Source organism: Bombus huntii, unplaced genomic scaffold (assembly GCF_024542735.1).
Source record: "Bombus huntii isolate Logan2020A unplaced genomic scaffold, iyBomHunt1.1 ctg00000062.1, whole genome shotgun sequence".
Taxonomy (NCBI): Eukaryota; Metazoa; Arthropoda; class Insecta; order Hymenoptera; family Apidae; genus Bombus; species Bombus huntii.
Genome location: NW_026099323.1, coordinates 372,183 through 390,788, shown reverse-complemented (window position 1 = coordinate 390,788; position 18,606 = coordinate 372,183). Strand labels below are relative to the sequence as shown.

General features: G+C 35.0%; 2 protein-coding genes and 1 pseudogene across 5 annotated transcripts in view; 1 reads left to right on the top strand and 2 right to left on the bottom strand.

Moving 5' to 3' along the window:
- Positions 1–18,606, top strand: part of LOC126876031 (uncharacterized) — a 142,005-nt gene that overhangs the window by 41,244 nt on the left and 82,155 nt on the right. The window lies entirely within an intron of this gene.
- LOC126876028 (hematopoietic prostaglandin D synthase-like) overlaps positions 1–18,606 on the bottom strand; it is a 160,854-nt gene that overhangs the window by 66,418 nt on the left and 75,830 nt on the right. The window lies entirely within an intron of this gene.
- The window catches only part of LOC126876026 (carcinine transporter-like), a 65,268-nt pseudogene that overhangs the window by 3,499 nt on the left and 43,163 nt on the right, over positions 1–18,606 (bottom strand).

Genomic DNA, 18,606 nt, shown 5'->3' with positions numbered 1-18,606 from the left:
ATAGAATCTATACTTACGAGGATATACACGGAACCCACCAGAAACTTTGTTCCTTGCCGAAGTCGTTACCCTCCTGTAGGGTTTCTGGTAATTCCTGGTTCAACGTTTCTGGCAAGCCAAGGGTCAGGAAGGCGTGTCCAAAAGACAGCAAACCGAGGGCAACCAGCGGTAAAGATGGATCAATGTCAACCTAAATTAAACGAAAAATATTCTCCCTTTTATACGCTTCCCCTTCTACGTCTTTCCCTTATACGCCTCCCGTTATACGTCTCCCACTATACGTCTCTCTCTATACGTTTCCCTCTATACCTCTTTTAGAAGTAATAACAATTAATTCCGCTTTCCGCTAATTCCTTAATTTCCCTTCGATTTTTGGGAAATAAATGGATACTACCATAAGTTCATTTTCGGTAATAACATTACACAAATAATAGTATACTTTGAGGTAAATTTATAATTCAGAACAGAATAACTTACACAATAATCAAGAATGTCCTCGCAAATATTCCTCTTCGTATTTTCTGTATACTTAATATTCTTTTAAATATTAAGAAAGAATATTGGTTAAAGACAGAATTTGAAGAAGTTGTCAATATACAAAGGATCATTGATGTTACCTGTATAACGAGATTTTGTAAACATTCGTTTCATTTAGAAACGAAGCTATAGTGTAGTATCGCAAACCTGTAAATAATTACAGACAATAGAAAAGTTACATTTCCTTCGCAAAAAAACGAAACGAAGGAAAATATATCGAAAATCTATCTTGTTTCCGTGATTCGTAAGATCACAAGAAGAATCCATGGCCGACAAGGAACATAATTTTTCTACAAATTAAACCAACTTAAAAAAACGTATTTCAATAACAGATAATATTAGTCGTAAATTAAAAAAGAGGTTGAGTAATTTTCGGATCGTAGAAATACGATGTCGTTAACAAAAATTTCGATTCACTTATCAGATAAATAATGTAAGGTCCCAAAATGTGGACGATATAACCGATGATATGGATTAAAAACACGCCCTGAGCTCTCACCACAGTCGGCGGCATTTCCGCTGCATATTGGAAACCAATATTCGCGGCGATATTCACCCCAAGACGCGCTATAATCGCCATGGCAACCGTTGTCGAACCTTGAATAAGTTGAGAAATATGTAAATGCCACGATCGCCGCATTCCACGCACGATACATACGCCCGATGCGCGCATGGTCCAATTAAAAATTAAATGTCATCCCTGTCGAGTATGTGACGTTGAGAAATAAATGTCAATCGTTAATGGAATAGGATTTAAAGGCAAAAAAGAAAAAGAAAAGAAGAGAAGAGGAATATTTGTATAAAAAGATTTTATAAGATTCGATTATTATTAATACTAAGTAAAATGACCGGATTGTATAATTGTAAATTCTCTATAATATGATTTTAAATAATACGGGTCTATATTATTATGTCGTTCAAGTCTGTTGTCTATAAACGATAAAAGAGAATTCGAAGGAAAGTTTTGTTGCAAGATGAGGAAATAAAAATAGTAAATTGTTTTATAACTACAACGTTCTCTTCTAAATACGGATTAAAAAATGTCTATTTTCCACTCCTTAATGTCCTTGAAAACGCGGATATCCCCTAACGCTACCGCTTATCTCCTTACTATCTAACAAAAACATTATTCTTGCATCAAGCACGAGCTTTCATTTCTCAATCTCCCAAAGCTTTCACTGGAGAAGCTTCAGAAAAGCGCTTTTTAAAACGACCGTCGATCGATAAAACCGGATTTTTTCTATAAAATTCACCCCCGCTTTCTCACTGCTATTCACACGTTCCTGCTATTTTATTGAATAATATCGATTGACAAGTCATTTATCAAGAAATAAAAAAAAAAAAAAAAAGAAAAAATGTTACCAGAGGGGGTAGCGATGGCAACGAAGGAGAAAATGCCACAGAGGAACATCGATGCGAAACCCATCCATCGTCTGCCCCATCTGTCGAGGAAAAGGGCGAGTAGAACAGCGGCCGGAAGTTCCGTGAGGGACGCTAAAGAGAACGACGTGAAAACGTCGGGGTCCAGAAGTTTCATGTTCCAAACGTGGCCGTCGAACACCCACACCATCAGCAACCTAGAAAAGAATCAGCCGAGTCATACATAAATCACGCTGGACTTCAAGATCGTTTATTAATCCTTCGCATACTCGTTCCCTCGCGTTTGACGTTTATCGATGCTAATTATATACTTAAGCAGATTCTTAATGACCCACATAAAATGCCCCATATACTCTCTTAATGTTCATTCGAGTAGTTTGTATCTAGTTTATGGTAATTTGTGTCTATTTTAATACTGGTTTTATAAAGACAGGGAAGTAGCGTCGAGGCTGATTGGTAACTTGGTTGAATTAACGGTGTAATATAATTGGAATATCGTGAGGCTGAGAGTTAAGAACATATTCTTAGTTAATTTTATTTTAGGAAATGCAGGAAGATTCAGAATTATCATAATATTAAAAACAAAGAAAATATAAGAAACGTAAAGGAAGTATAAAATTGAATACCTTTCCTATCTACAGGGTGGTTGGTAACTGGTGATACAAGCGGAAAGCGGGTGTTGTACGCGAAAAAAGAAGTCGAAAATATATGTCGGGTTATGGTTAGAATTTTGTAACAACTGTTCACGTGAATTAGCCATTGTTTCACAAAGCCGAGATTATATTTACACGTATATACAGGACTATCACAAAGCTTAACAAATAATAAGTCTAATGAATAATAAGTTTAACGAATGATAAAATTAGTGAATAATAAATTGTATGAATAATAAGTTTAATGAACACTATTAACAATGTCTTTGGGTTCAAACGAATCCACGGTCAACGGGATAACTCTTCACTAAACGTAAACTAATCTTAGGCGCAAAATACGATTGTTGAAAATGCTCGATGTATCACTCTCCAAAGCAATCACACGAATGCCAGCCTCGTGGAATTTTTCTCGCTGTACGATTGCATTTGTTTTCTATACCCGTTTGGAAGCATCGAGAAGGTTCCAAACGCCGTTGCTAGGCAGTTTCTGCCTGAAGTTTGATTATTAATACAACGTATGTCCCATTGTATCGACACCTCCGAGGCAACATCACACGTGGCTAGGCCCGACATATAGAATAGAATTTTTTTTTAATTTTTCCGAGCGAAAATTCAAAGTCGATTTTCTCGAAAACAAAACCTCAAACAAAAAATTTTTATTCTATATCTTCGACTTCTTTTTTCGCGTAGAATCACCCCCTTTCCGCTTGTACCATCAGTTACCAACCACCCTGTATATCTTTTCGTATATGATTATAAGTTTCTCTGGTGTCTTAGTTTTTTCTAAAATAATATTGTAATCATTGCTGAGAATTTACAAGTAAAAAGTTCTAGCTGTGTAGTTTGTTCGATTGATGTTGGAAAGGTTAACTTACCAATAAATGATGAGCATGATAGTGATACGACCAAGTCGTGGCAGCTTGAAGAGATGTAGGACAGTGTATTGATTATGCGATTGATCCTTCTCATTCATCGCCTTGCAACTTTTCTCAAATTCGTCGAATATTTCTTGCTTCACCTCTTTACCGTTCACTTTAGCGAAGTTTTTCAGCATCTCGATCGCTTTGTCCACCCTGCCACTGGTTATGTACCAACTACGGAAGTATATGAAATACGCAAACGTTATAAAAGCCTGTAAGAAATTTTCAAAATCATCACTTTCACCAACCTTTTGTATCGACAAACTTTTTGTGCAAATTTGAATAGAGCTGTCTAGTTACGCATCAATCATTTATTTTGCACAGCTAAAAATGTGATGGCTTATCGAGAGAAAGATGTTGACCTTGAGATGTTTTATTATGTTTTATTTACGAGACAGAGGAATCGATGTAATAACCGATCCCAAGATAGTATGTATTGCTGGATAAAATATTACCCAATTTAATTCAGCTATAATTTTGGAATTTTTATGGTCCGATCTCAAAGGACTTTTGATGTTTTAAGAGAAACTTTAACGTAAAAGAAATTTCTTATATTTCTTTGAGGATTATTTTTAAAGAATTTTCCGATGATACGAAGATACAAAAATAATCCAAAGGACGAGGTAAGATTAAATGTCTACTATACTATCGTATACTAATTTACTTACGAAATTTCTTTGTATTATATTTTTATAATGAAAAAGAAATTGGAATTAAACTACCGTGCACTTTCAGGAACAATCCATGGTCCTACAAACGCAACCACCATAGGACACGCGGTGACCATGCTGAGGATCCTCCAATTTGAGATCCAATATGCGATCCAAGGCAAAAGACTCGAGGCTGCCGCGAAATAAAGTCCAAACGACATGTTCGCTACCAGAGTTCGATATTTCGGACCGACATATTCGATCACTGAAAGAATAATTCGTGATATCGTTATTGTATTACATCGTTATAGAAATCTTCCCAAATGTTTCGTCAATTTCGTTTCTTCATTTGATATAATAATATTGTTTCCTTATTTCCTTTAGGTTTGTCCTTTCTTCGTTTTTTACCAATCTAATTTCAAATATTCAGACTTATTTGTAGATTTTATAAATCATTAACATCGACAATGTAAGATCGTTTTGAATTAAAAAGAATTTTAAAAGGAACACTGCTTTCATCTCAATATCGAACGGAGAGTGCCTCAGTAATCGTGGTATAACCGAAGATTATTCTCCATAGGGAAATAGGTCACTCGAAAGATACAATTTCATACCAGAAAAGTATACAGAATTAAGTATCCTGTCGTTTAAAATAAAATATCTTAAAGTATCCCTAGACACATGTAATTTTAATACCAAACTAGATATACAATTACACAACAAATTTCAAATTACGAGATATAATTCCAAAATATAAAGTTTCAGTAAAATCATTTACCATTAAATATCTTAAAATTGATATCGTAAAATTCGAATAAAAATTTGACTTAAGAAAAAACAAACCGACATAGGGCAATAAACATTTATTCAAACACGTCATAAATAGTTAATCGTTACGTAAAACGGGACCGATACCGGCGCCTCATTATTAGGTCATAAATTATAGTTTTCCTATTCTCAACAGCTTTTTCTCTCTTATAATTTTCTCGATGACTCACCGATAATGAAAAGCACGTTGAAGCAGTTATCGAACGAGGTACCGACGACTAATCTCGCCAGACAGAAGCTCCAGAAGCTGTTGCAAAACGCAGTGCCGACAGACGCGATGAAACCAACCGCGTTGCACGCAACCAACGCTGGAATTCTGCCACAATGGTCGGCTATGTAACCGAATATTAAGCCTCCAAGAATGCTGCCGACGAAGAAGGCCGATTGTGCTGCTGAGCCGAGGAATGCGTGGTCGCATACTCATTCCAGCTGAAACAGAAAAGGGGGATGCTTTATAATTGCGGCTAGTTATGAAAAAACACCGCGTGGTTAGAAAATCGATAGAAGGTGAAGAGAATAAGGAAGACGACGAAAGGACGAGTAATAAATTCCGTAATTTTTTAATATCATCAGAATTGAAAACCTGAGTCGTAGGTTAGTTAATTGTAGTCTTTTGGTAATATTTTTAGTAATAAAATAGTAGAGGTAGTTTGCATAATTCTTGGATATGATTAGAGAATTTGTCATAGTGGAAGGAATATAAATTTGTTAAGTAGAAGATAGTATCTCCCGATTTAAGTAGGACTTTTTTAGTAATAAAATAGCAGAAATAGAAATTAGAAATGTAGTATCGGGAAGAAGGGCCTAGGAAATGTCGAGCTAACTACAGACAATGTCGCGAGAGCCGAGGCGCTGTCGGTTCCATCAATGCATTACCGAGTCCTTCAGGTAAATAGCTTTGCCGAAAAGACCTACGTGACCCTGGCTACGAGCGTCTGTAGAACACGTGTGCGGTGGGCCCAGCAATAGACAATAGAGTGCTACAACGGCCAGAGAGGCAGTCGAGAAGCAGAGTGCGAGTTGAGCGGATACGGAGTGTGAGTCGGCTTGCGACGATATCGTAGTCTGTCCTTTTGTTATCGAATATCACTCATTAAAATACATCAAACTTTAAACTCTACCATCATCACTTATCACTTACTCTAAGAATCCACAAGTTACTACAGAAATAATAATAATAACAATAAATATTCGATAAAAATGTCTTGAGTCGTAAGAAGTTACCAAGTGCGTATTTATACGTTCAATTCGAAATATCTGTCTATTGTACAGTTGTAACTTTCACTTTTCGATTTATGCGATATTATATAAACGGATTCATGTTCGTGATTTAATACGCCGAGACGTACAAATAATTAAGGATGACAAGGTTAATTTTATGTTCCGTTATAAACGAGCTCTGTTAAGATGCAAACAGCATAACAAGTAATTACACCTACGTCTAAGTTCGTGCAACCAACAAGGACTTCTTTTATAATGACTGCATTATATGCTATCGTCAGCAGCTTTATGAAAGACCGTAAATATTTATAGAACGACGGTTCCAACAGTTTTAATTTAAATAAAAATTTGTTAATCGGTGTCGAAAGTTTGAAGTTACTTTATATAAAGAATATAATTTTCTCTTGTGATTTTACCTCGACAGCTATAGATTTGTATAGTATCATCGTGTGATTAAAGGTCCATCCATATTGGCATGGTTTTATTGGCCAGGATGGGTCTGCCTCTCTGATACCACTCTCCAATATGTCGGTATAGTTCACATTGTTACATCGCGAAAACGAAGTCGCACCTTCCGCCAGCAATTCCTCACTCGACGCTGGAGGGATCGATAGTGCAATCCTACATAAAGCAAGAATACGTTACATTAACGGTGATGAAATTTGCAAGAAGTATTTTTAAGAATACTAATTTTCCTTTGATTTTCTTATCTTTTTTTAAATAACCAAGGAAAAATGACAGCAAATGGTAGAGAGAGGGAGAGAAATTGGAAAACTAAGATGAAAATTCTACTCAAAAGTGCATAGTTTTTAATCCTAATCTTAAATTAGTCCAATTCCTTGAAACTTAATTCGAATCCTGTTTAAATAAAAAATGTGACAAAAGTAATATACATAACAATATAAAAATCTATAATAATTTCTCTAATAAAGAATAACGACGATATCAGTAACAGTAATAACACATTATCTTTAATAGTGTTTACATTTTCGCATTTTTAAATTTTCTGTAAAAATAAAATTCCCATAAAAATCCGCGGCCTATTTATTATTTATAAATCTGCTTTTTCAAAAAAAAAAAAAATCAAAAATGGGAAAGGTGAAAAAATAAAACAACAGGAAAACAAAAGCACAAAATATAAAAGAGGAAAAGAGACAATGACCGTAAAAATAGGAACAAAGGCAAGAGCTGGAAGGACGATCGTCCCGTATCTGTTGCACTCCGAGGCATTCGAATTGTGTTGGGATTTAATTACCGATCGCTGCACGTATCGGTGAGTCTATTTCCAGACAAATAAACGGTACGCGGGGAGATTCGAGAAATTATGCGAAACGAAAAAGAATTTCCTAGCTGATCAGTTCGCGGAACACGTGAACGTCTAGAATCTGCCGGAGGTCGTCGACCAAACTGGTTTCCGGCGGGCCCCCGGAACGCTAAGAAATCGTCGATCTACAAAGCGATAGTTTCGCCTTGGCCAGGGTGATTCAATGGAAAACAAGCGTAACGAACGATTTTCCTCGTTGACGCATCGTAGAAAACCAGATCTCGCATGCGTCGTCAAGAATGGTAACACGATACGTTGGAATCGTGCCATCCAGACTTCCTATCCTTTCACAAGTAATTCCTTACGTTCTTGAAATAGAACACGTGAAAAAGACGTTGATAATAGTATAACTATGGAATCGCGATTTCCAACTATTTTTATCTCGTCGCAAACTGGTTACAGGTATCTCCCCCACTCCCGTACGACACGATATTTACATATGCATTTACATATACAACGCGATACTTGGGTTTTCCTGATTCAATAAACACAGTTGTTTCGTGCAAGTTATCAGATATTATATTGTGGTTTTAAAGAAACAAATTGTCGCGATGCGATACGCTATCACAGCTGAGAAAATGGAAATCTCCGTGCAAGTGGAAGATTCTGTCGTCGAGAATATTTATTGCGACCTGCATGGAAAACAAACAGGCTTTCGAGAAGCCTGGTTTAAACTACGTGCACGTGACTTGAACAGATATGTACATATGCATATAAATTGTCTCCTATAGAAGGTGGTTAATTCTAGACATCGAAAGGAACGTCTTTAATGAAAACATGTATTGATTTGTTATACGATCAACATGATTATTGACCATTTCGATCTGCCCGAGCTGAAAATGTCTATCGCGTAACAGGGTAAATTCGAACATAAAGAAACTATGTAGGATCGTTCGTTACGTATAACTCAATAATTCAAATAAGACAAATTGCACATGAAGTGTCACTTACTTTTGTTTGTCTGTGAGGTTCCATCGTTCGAGTTCCGGAACGGTACACCAGTGTTCAGCTGGCAATAGCGTGATGAAGAAATGCGTGAAGTAGAGGAACGCGTAGACGAAGGTGAAGGAGCATGATGAAAAGGAACCATTGGTAGCGGCTGGCCTCGCCAACGTACGGTAGTATGTCGTCGAAGGTTTCGATCTTCGGACGTTCGCCCTCCTCGGCTTTTACGGACTCCACCATGACTGTCATTATCTCGATATCTGCGAATCAATGATCCTCGATCACCTACTTAACTCAAATTACACGTTACGAGGAAACTAAGTTCAAGGTGAATGGGGTCTTATTAGGTCGCCGAATAAATTCGTGTTGCAATGCGTTCATACCTTTTTATGTGTTTTAGGAATACAGATCGATAAACGATCAAGGTGATCGATCTTATGATATACAGTGGCTCACGGAAGTACTCGAACACTTTCATATCACGAAACGTTCTATAATTTCGTTAGCACTCTAACGAGATACGATTATCGAGATTATAATAGTAAAATTTGGAATCAATCTGAGATTGTATATTGAAGATATATATACATGAGACAATGTATATATATTTCGCAAATATATATGTTAAATGAAAAATTAATATGTATATAACACATGATGATGATTTTACTACGTACATCGTGGCTTATTATTCTTATTAATTTAGCGAATAATTGACTGCTCAAATACTCTGGTAATTTTTATATATAAAATAACAATAATATATGTTTCCAATAAATATATGAAATTTCTATATACACGTTTAGATCTGTTTCAAATTTTCTCAATGTAATTACGACGATCGTGTCTCACTTCAGTGTCAATGAAATCTCAAAGTGTCTCGTATAAAAATCACCAAAGGTTTGTTTAAGTGCCCGAGTACTTTCACGTGAGCGACTGTTGTTTTAGTAGCAAGTTCTCTTATGTCTATCTCTTCGTTACATTTAGCCGGATAATTTCTCATGTTTATCAACGTGTTATGATGTTTCTCTTATTAAGCGGAGAAATCTCTTCTTCGCTAAATTTTCTTAAACGGGTTCAAGGTGAGGTGAACGACATTGTTGAAATCAAGATGAAGAAGATGAAATCTAAAGTCGAGATGAAAGGAAGTAGATGTTTGTATTGTCTAGATATATTGCCATGCTACTTTTTGACACGATATAATCTTAGGTAAAGGCTAATTCAAGGTGATACAGAGTGTATTGGAAAAAGTGATTTGAATTTGCTAGAGAGGAAGAGAAAAGGAAAGATCCTTGAACATTTTTGCAAGGTTATTGCAAAAAGGAGGATACTATCGAAGGCTTATTGCTGTCACTTGTACGTTCTAACTGGAGTGTCCTTTAAATAATTTGCTTCTTATTAGATCCTTTTTGCAAATAGGAAGATAATATTTTTGAGACGTGAGGATTGTTAAATAAAAATGTAATGTAATCAGATGTAAATTGTCATTGGAATAGAAGAGTTTGTTTAGAAGAAATGATCATGAAATACACAAAATGTATCGTGCGTAATGTGTAAATAATAATTAATTCTAAAGACAATTAATGAAAATTTTAAATAATAGAGCACCATACCTCCGGTTCCTGCTTATTTTGACACTGTGCAGAATGTCACACGATTGTTGCCTTTTTTTTTTAAAGATTATTCAGTTAAGAAACAAGCACCAATAAAAAAGCAATTATAGTTAATTATTAAAAAATCCAAGTAGGTATTACATAAATAAAATTATCAAGGAAGATATTTATCGTAAAGATTGTGTGCTTATGAAAGAAGTAAACGAAATTATTGTAGCTCCATAGTAATTTGTATTAATCTTTGAATCTTGTTTAAATAAAATTTTCGATAAAAATTTGATTCTATCAGTGAACGATTACTACAGTTAATTACTGGATAATTAAAACAAGTAAGTAAAATTATTGTTACAATAATCCCGACAAATTCGTGATATTATTCAACTAGAATCGTTAAGAAAAAATTCGACACCGTTAGCGAACGCCATTTTACTTTTACTTCACGAAGGCTAACGTTATAAACGTTGAATCAAGAGCAATCATTTTCAATATAAAATATACGCGCGAAAGCTTTTGCTCCCTTTGATAATTGAATCCTTAATTTTCCGCCAATTAAACTCTTTCCCAACCACCTTCGTCTTCTAAGAAACCTTTCATACCCCAAAGAGAAATCCCCTTTTGCACAAACTCGCTTTTTTTCAACCATCGTACAACACGATATGATATTTACACCGTGCAATTTACACGATTCAGATCTCAATCTTGCAAATCATTTCGAAAATAGATCGATGATTAAATCGATTATAAAATCGTTCCTGCAAGTTTTAATTGATTAATTATTTCTTTATTTGATGAAATATTATTTATTATTTAAATATCGTTAATTTACTAGCGTTCAATGAAATTTCTCGTAGAATTAAGTTCGTTTAAAATATTATTAATTTAATGACATTTTTTGTAAGATAATTGCGGTTAGATTTGATCTTTAACGAAATCTACGAGATGATCGCGTTCGATTAATAGTCCATACATAGATGTTTCATAAGTGTAGATGGTTATTTATTACGGTTCTGTGTAATTAATGTTCGTTGCGATTACCACGAACTTAGATAAAAAAAAGAGTATTAATGACGAGAGAACCGGAAGTGACCAGTCCGTGACATAACTGTTATTTTCTAGGGTCTTGGTAACATTTGCATAAATTATTTCGCGTATACTGTAACGCACTTTACGTTACAACGGTATGTCGATGGACACGAGAAAAGAATTTTTCTACCACAAATTGAATGGCATTTTTGGCGATAATGATTATGTGGAATGATGACTACTTTAATTGAGATTCTAATCGAGATTCAAGTGATATATGAAGTTTGTACTTTCCAATAGGATAAATTGAGAAAAATGTCTTCGAAAGAGAATATGCTATTTTTGAATACACCATTTTTTAATAAGTCTAACAAATTCTGGATCTTTTAATTCACAAGGTTGCAAATCTCCAAATTGTTCAGTCTAAATTTTCGAATCTTCTAATCTCACGATCTTCGAATTTTCTAATCTTCGAATCATTAAAAATCCTAATTTTCATAGAATTTTCAAGGAAGCTATAAAATAAAAATATAAAATATAAAATAAGAAAATTTGAAAAAGATACATAATGCGTTCGATCCAACACCATTTGCTCATAGTAAAAAAAAAAAAAAAAGATAAAAGAAATTGTATGCAAAATAGGTAAACGTATTATAGTAAGTATTAGTCAATTATAGCAGATTGCTATCATTAATCAGTAATTATCCGAGTCGTAGCTGCATCTGTATATACATGAAGTATACAACACTAAAAATACATTTTCCTTAACAAAAATACTGAATAAACACATTCCTACGTAGCAACTAGTCAGTTGTGATAAATTGTTCGCTTTGAACAACGATCGACTAAGTTAGCATTGATTTCCGGATTGTGCGTAAAGCGTGCAATAAAACGAACACGTGTTTATCCCTAACGTTAAGCCAGGACCACCTAAATTAATACGAATTTTCCCATCAGGTACCGTCCTTATTCTGACAAAAAAATGCAAGCGATATTTGTGCATGTAAATAATTTGTCTGTGTGTATATATAATAACTTATATGAAACAAGTATTGCGATATTTCTCGTGCATTGCTAGATATAATGATTTTAAATAATTCTGGCTCAAAAATTCGATTAAGAATTACATTGCAATTTCTAGAAAATTGTTACAACATTAAAAAAGCGAGATCCCTTAGAATATGGTATATCAAAAAAATCTTACAACCAATAATTTTACGATTAAAAAATGTAAGAAACCTCCCCAAAGTAATCGATCCGTGAAATTAATGAGAAACGTATGCTCCAGCAAAAGCTACGCGTGAATATTGAACACAGCTTCAAAACCGACCTTTCCCGATTGAAAACGCATAGCAGAGTAGCAATAACTCGTCCACCGACGCACCAATGAAAATGGAGGCTCGTAACGATCGTCATAACTCGAGTGTCAAACGTTCTCGGTAACCGGTTACACAAAAGTGCGCACCTTGAACAACTATTACATCCCAGAACTAATTAATAAGAGCGATCATGGCTAGCATGGATACATATAGTTTGCATACGTGATTTTTCCCTGCGGGGCCAGTTTTCTCGCCTTCGAATCGATCAGGGAAAGCGATCGTGATCGCGATCGAGCCATTGAAATTCATTCGATGCACACGAGATACAGCATAGCGTTTTGATCTCGCGGAACTCGCACAAACTACAAAGTCAAACTTACAGACTCGTAACAATACAAAGTGGAACGATCGTTTGGTTTCACTTCCAACCGTAAGTCTTCCTATTGATTGGTGTTCTTCTTGGTCGTAAGGCAAAACGAAGAAAAGAAAGGAAAGAAATCTGTTATTAATATTGGAATACCATCGTTTTCGAGGAATTATCGTTCTATTTATTTATTTATAATGGCGTTATCGAGTTAATTGTTTCTTAATATGATACATTAAAACACTTATTGTAGTCGATAGAAACAGAAATTTTATTTAAGATTGCAATCCCAATTATCTGATTTTCCTGACGGACAATTTATATGGATCGATTGGAATTCATATAACAAGAGTTCACCAATTTTCTTCGCTACTCATCATTTTTCGTTCGCGTGATACGAGCTCACGTTCAAGTGAGTGCTTCAAATCGGTAAAAGTTCGATTAATTAATCGAGTTCTACCATATTTAACGCGAATAAGCTTTTGCATAATAAGCAACGAATGAAATAAAAATTTGTTGTAATACACAATGAGTAAGTTAGATTAATTATCGCTTTATATGATAAAAGTCCATGGTCCAGCGACAACATTGGAATTATTTTTTTCTTATTCATCTTGGAATTTATGATTGTTTACGGCGTTCTTTTTTGCGACAAATTGAGCTTATGGAAGTAATTTCTCTTCTAGAAAAATTGAACGCTTACGCCGTGTGCCAGGATAATGCGCAAGAACTAGTGTACAAAGAGTTAATCATTTTGGCTTCTGAAAGACTATATGAGTCACGGTTGTCCTATTCTTGTTGCTTAATTGCAGTGTTTGACCACCTGTTCTAGAATAGTGAGTTTACCTCTCACTGATCGGCACCGATTGGTATTTTGTAGTACAGTGCTTTGTTAGTCGATCGTGGCATTTAAACATACCAAGTTCATAGAGAAGAAGGCAGTTTTCTAAGTTTACGTTCTTTAGAAAAACATAATTTTATCATTAAAACGTCCGACCTTTTGATACCCATCTAAATATGTTATACATAGTCTCGATAAATATCACGATAATGGATAAGTATATATAGTCGCGTTTCTGTTCCAATAAAAGTGAACACTATCGATGAACACTAAGTGATGCTATCGAAAACACTTGTATATTTTTAGAAATTCCAAAAACAACAAATCCGATGTCAGTGATTTTGTCTGATTTGCTAGTTTCTAGCGTTAAGATTGAATACACAGCTGGCAAATTTTCTATTTCAAAGATCTATTTAACTTTGTGATTAAACAGCTTTCTACAAAGTTTTGCGGATTTGTTAGTTATCTTCGAAAGAATAAGCAAGCTTTAAAGGACTTTGATCTAGTAAGTTTATTCCTCTTCAACCTTATACTTAATCATCAAGTAACGCTATAATTAGAAAATCAACATAAATGGATTTATCATATTTCTTCTGTCTAACCTTCTTTAAAATAATTAGCTGTTAAATGAGCCAGAGTTCTAGGAAATCTCCGATGCTGTTGATCTTCAACGAGATACAGATATCTGACAGATACTATCAAAATTCTATAGACGTCTATCCTTCAACTCTCAGCATACCAATATTTATGCCATCATCGACGTTTCTTCACAAAGGGTCCTTAAAGAACTTTATGATTCTGTTACTCCTAAGTTACTTTGTACTGTTATATTTTTGTCATAATAGTGCCTACTAGAAATGTTTACCTAGTATATAAGTTTCACTATTATTACCATTCTATCGTATGTTGTACTCGGAGTTAGTCACAGTTTCTCAGAAACGTCTAACTTACTCTTAGTTATTCTGGCACAGACGCTGTGTTTCACTTACTGAAAAAATAAACAAAAGAAGCAAAATGATGTACGTAATATACTAAAACATTCTAAGATACCGTGGTAATTTTTCTATTTCTTGTGTAAATCATTTCAAATTGTTTTTTTAATGTTTTTATTCCTAATTGGTACACCGAAATGGATGTAGCAAATGTATATCACGGTATTATCCAAATAGCCTAATATCCGAACGTTCTATTATCCAAACACAATATTTCTTCGTAACGAATGCCCTTTTCCGTTTCAAATATGTACATACGTATGTCGTCAGTGTTCATACACAATGTACTCTTTCCTTGATTTGATTCATTGAATTGTGATTATACGAATTTGGTATGAAACTAGGAAGCGTTCTAACTATCGCAGGAAAATACGATGTAAACGAGAAAACTGGAAAGTGATGTAAGCGCAACAAAATTAGCAAAAATACACGATATTGGAGAAGCCAGAATCACAGACATTAAAGGAAGAAAAACATAATTGAAAATTCTTCAAAGCACGTAGATTCCTCGGATGTTGGCAACGGTAGAAAAGCCGTAAGTATTCTGATGTAATGAAATGTTTCACGTAGACGATAATAATGGCGATTTTATATAAATGAAAACAGCAGACGAAAAAGCTAAGGAAAAGATATCTTCTCATGCCGAAGCACTCGTGGCACTCGTAGAAGAACTCCGATGATTCGAAGTACGATAAAGAACGTAACTCTGTGTAGTTATTTACGTTGAAAAAATTATCTGATTATGGATTCATAAATATTTAAAGAATCTGTCGATTACTCTTAAACTGTATTTGGATAAATGAAATTTCGTCTTCCTATTATTTCAGAAAAGAGAGGCTCTACTACATTGTCTGCAGTATGTTTCTAATAATTAGTAAAATATCTGAACTAAATAAATGTAGACGTGAAAGTCACTGCACATCAGTATATTAAGGGTCAGCACAAATACACTGACTGTCACATCACGAAGACATTTTAAAGAACTAATAAGGACAAAATTGTTTATTTAACAAATCAAAATCTCGATCAATTAACGGACCACCATTATATCGTGATACTTAACGAAACTTCCAATCTTAAGAGCCATATATTATTATATTATAGCAGTGTTATAGCAGTCATTGGCTCGGATTTTAATTAAATTGGTCGTGAAAGTGAGAAGAAGTAAAGAGACCGAGTAATCACGAAGAAATGGTATGTATGTAACTTGATCGGAGCAAATACCAAACTTTTAGTTGTTATCTTCAACGAGGGAAATTTGGTCATCTAAGTAGGTTATCGACGCAAGTGTTAATGAAAGATAAAACACGATTGGAGCAATGAAAGAACTTCATTCTTTTTCCTTCTTCGCGAAATAGCAAATATACAGTAGCTTACGTGAAAATATCTGAATATTTGTGCAAACATTTTGTAAATATATCATGTGTATTATGTTCGCGATCAATGAATATCACAGTAGTTCCTATATGAGTTTTCAGATTGACTAAAAATTTGACTGACCTACAATAGTCATGTCTCATTCCGATACTAAAGAAATTTTTAAATATTTTATGTAACGCATACAATAAAGATACGTAAGTTATCTATGCTAAATGCTGAAATACTTATAGAAGTCCTTTATGGATATAGTAGATATTATAATATGTGTGTTAGGCGAAACATTTTGAAGTTTAATTATCACCGTAATGAGACACGGCTAAGATAACACAGGTACGGTTATATCGAACAAGTTTTTCCCGATATGCTTCATAATGTTTCGTGTAACAGATAACATACATTATGCACCAAAGCCTTTTACGACCAGCGTTCAAATACTTTCACGACGAACCACTGTACCAAAATTCAAGTCTCACGCGACACATCGATACGAATGATCGGTGCAAACAAACGTTTACCTTTTCCACGATCGTTCGAGAGCAACGCGAAACTTCACTCGGCGTATCACAAATCTCGTCGTGGTTTTGTTTCTAAAACGAGAAACTCTCTGCAGAAGTCACAGAAATAAAATGAAATCTAGCTTCTTCACTTTTGTCCGACTCGATAAGTCGATTTCGAACAAACTTTACTCTTTTCTTCTTCTTCTTCTTCCGGATGTCTTTTCACTGTTTCAACAGGATAAAACGGAAATTGGAAAAATAACAAAAAAAATCGCGGATCGCAACGACTCTCGTGATCCTGTGATCCAAGTCCAGGACACGTGCTCGATCTCGATCGTCACAATGATCTTGGGTGCACGGATCCTCGATTTTTCGGACGCCGCGCTACATCGTCGTTTAAAAGGGGGCACGCACCGACTGTTCGCCGCGTGGACAATTAGCGGGGCTTTATAGCGTGTGCAAACGAAAGCGGAGCCCCACCAGCGTCGTGTGTGCGGCTATTGGACGATGACTTTGGTTCCCGTGGATCGTCCCGTCGACAGCAACGCCGAAGTCGAAGACGTCACTGGAGAACTGCGGGGATTTTACGATTCCAAAGAGCCGCTTCTCCTGCTTCACCGCGACCGTTGGGTTTTCTCGTGACTCGTTTGCACGCTTTTTTCCCTTCTCGCTCTTCTCACTACCATCGCAATCTTCCTTCTCCCTCGTCGCTTTGTCGCGACACGTATACGCGACCGGAAAGCGAGAGACATAAACTGGTGACGCGCAGGTGAGTGTACCTGCCGAGAACGTTGCGACGTTGTTGCATGGTTTGATATGTTTCCCCAAACTGTGTTTGGTTAACTAACTTAATTCGCCTGTTGGTGACTCATGGAAATTTGAGTGATATTACGAGGTGCAGTTGCGGAGTATTTGGAGTGAGAATTTGTGAATTTCCTGTGTTTCACCATGTTACGTATGGTAATTTACAGTGTTGTTTGTATAGTATAGTACAGATTGGAAGAGATACAATAATAAGCAGACAGCTAGGCTGGTTAATTGATCAGGAATATTAATTGAGTATGAATTGTTTAGCAAGGAAAAGAAAAAAGTATAATTCTAAGTTGCTTTGCTGCGTACATTGGGATTTATGATATACGAAAGATCGATTTCTTTCAGGTAGCGGTTCAGTCGAAGCGTTAGTCAGATATCGTGTAACTGATAGTTCCTTGAGTGGTTTTCAAAGTCGAACGATGAAACAATTTGAAATAATCGTTCCATTATCGACGAAATGAACGAATTTATCTAATGGGGCTCGTTAATTTATTCGACTTTTAATATTAATTACTAATTGTTATAGAAATTGATTTAACAAATTTGATATAAATTGATTTACCATTAATTAATCGATGGTAGAAAAGAGACGTTGAAAAATGAGTAATATGTAGCTTTAGTTTTACAGATTTTACAAAATAAATGTTACTATTTAAGAAAAAATAAATTTGATGGGGTAAAAGCTATATGGAAATATACTAACGACTCAACGAATTTAAATTTAAAGGACTTTAGAAACAAAGAAACAGAGACAAACTTTAGTTCTCGATGATACTTGACACGTGAATTGATTAACAGCTTGTCTTGCGTGATTAAATTTAATAGGATTAATTGAAAAGTTCGTATACCGTGTGTGAATCATGATAAAGTTGGTTTCATCGTAATTCACACGGTACTCGCAATGATCATTCAATCGGCAATTTTATTGCTCCAACATCACATCATTTACTTATCTTCGACTTGTACAATTCTCTGTGTTTTACGCAATTCTCTTTTTTATCCATCATCTTCTCGCATAGCACTCGAGTAAAAGCGAATCAACCGTTCAGTGAACCATACTTTGTTTCACTATGTTTCTTCACATGGTAAATGTTTTTTGATATCTTTTTCAAATTGAAATTCTACGGTTCTTCGGTTTGTTACATTGTGAACGAAAAAATCAACAGATATATAGAAGAATATCGAGGTTAATCGCATCGACATTTTCAAATTTTTTAACACTCAATTTTAACTTTCTAATAATAACTTTCAAATTTTCAAATTGTCGAACTTCTAAATTTCCGAATTTCCAAATATTCCAGTTTCG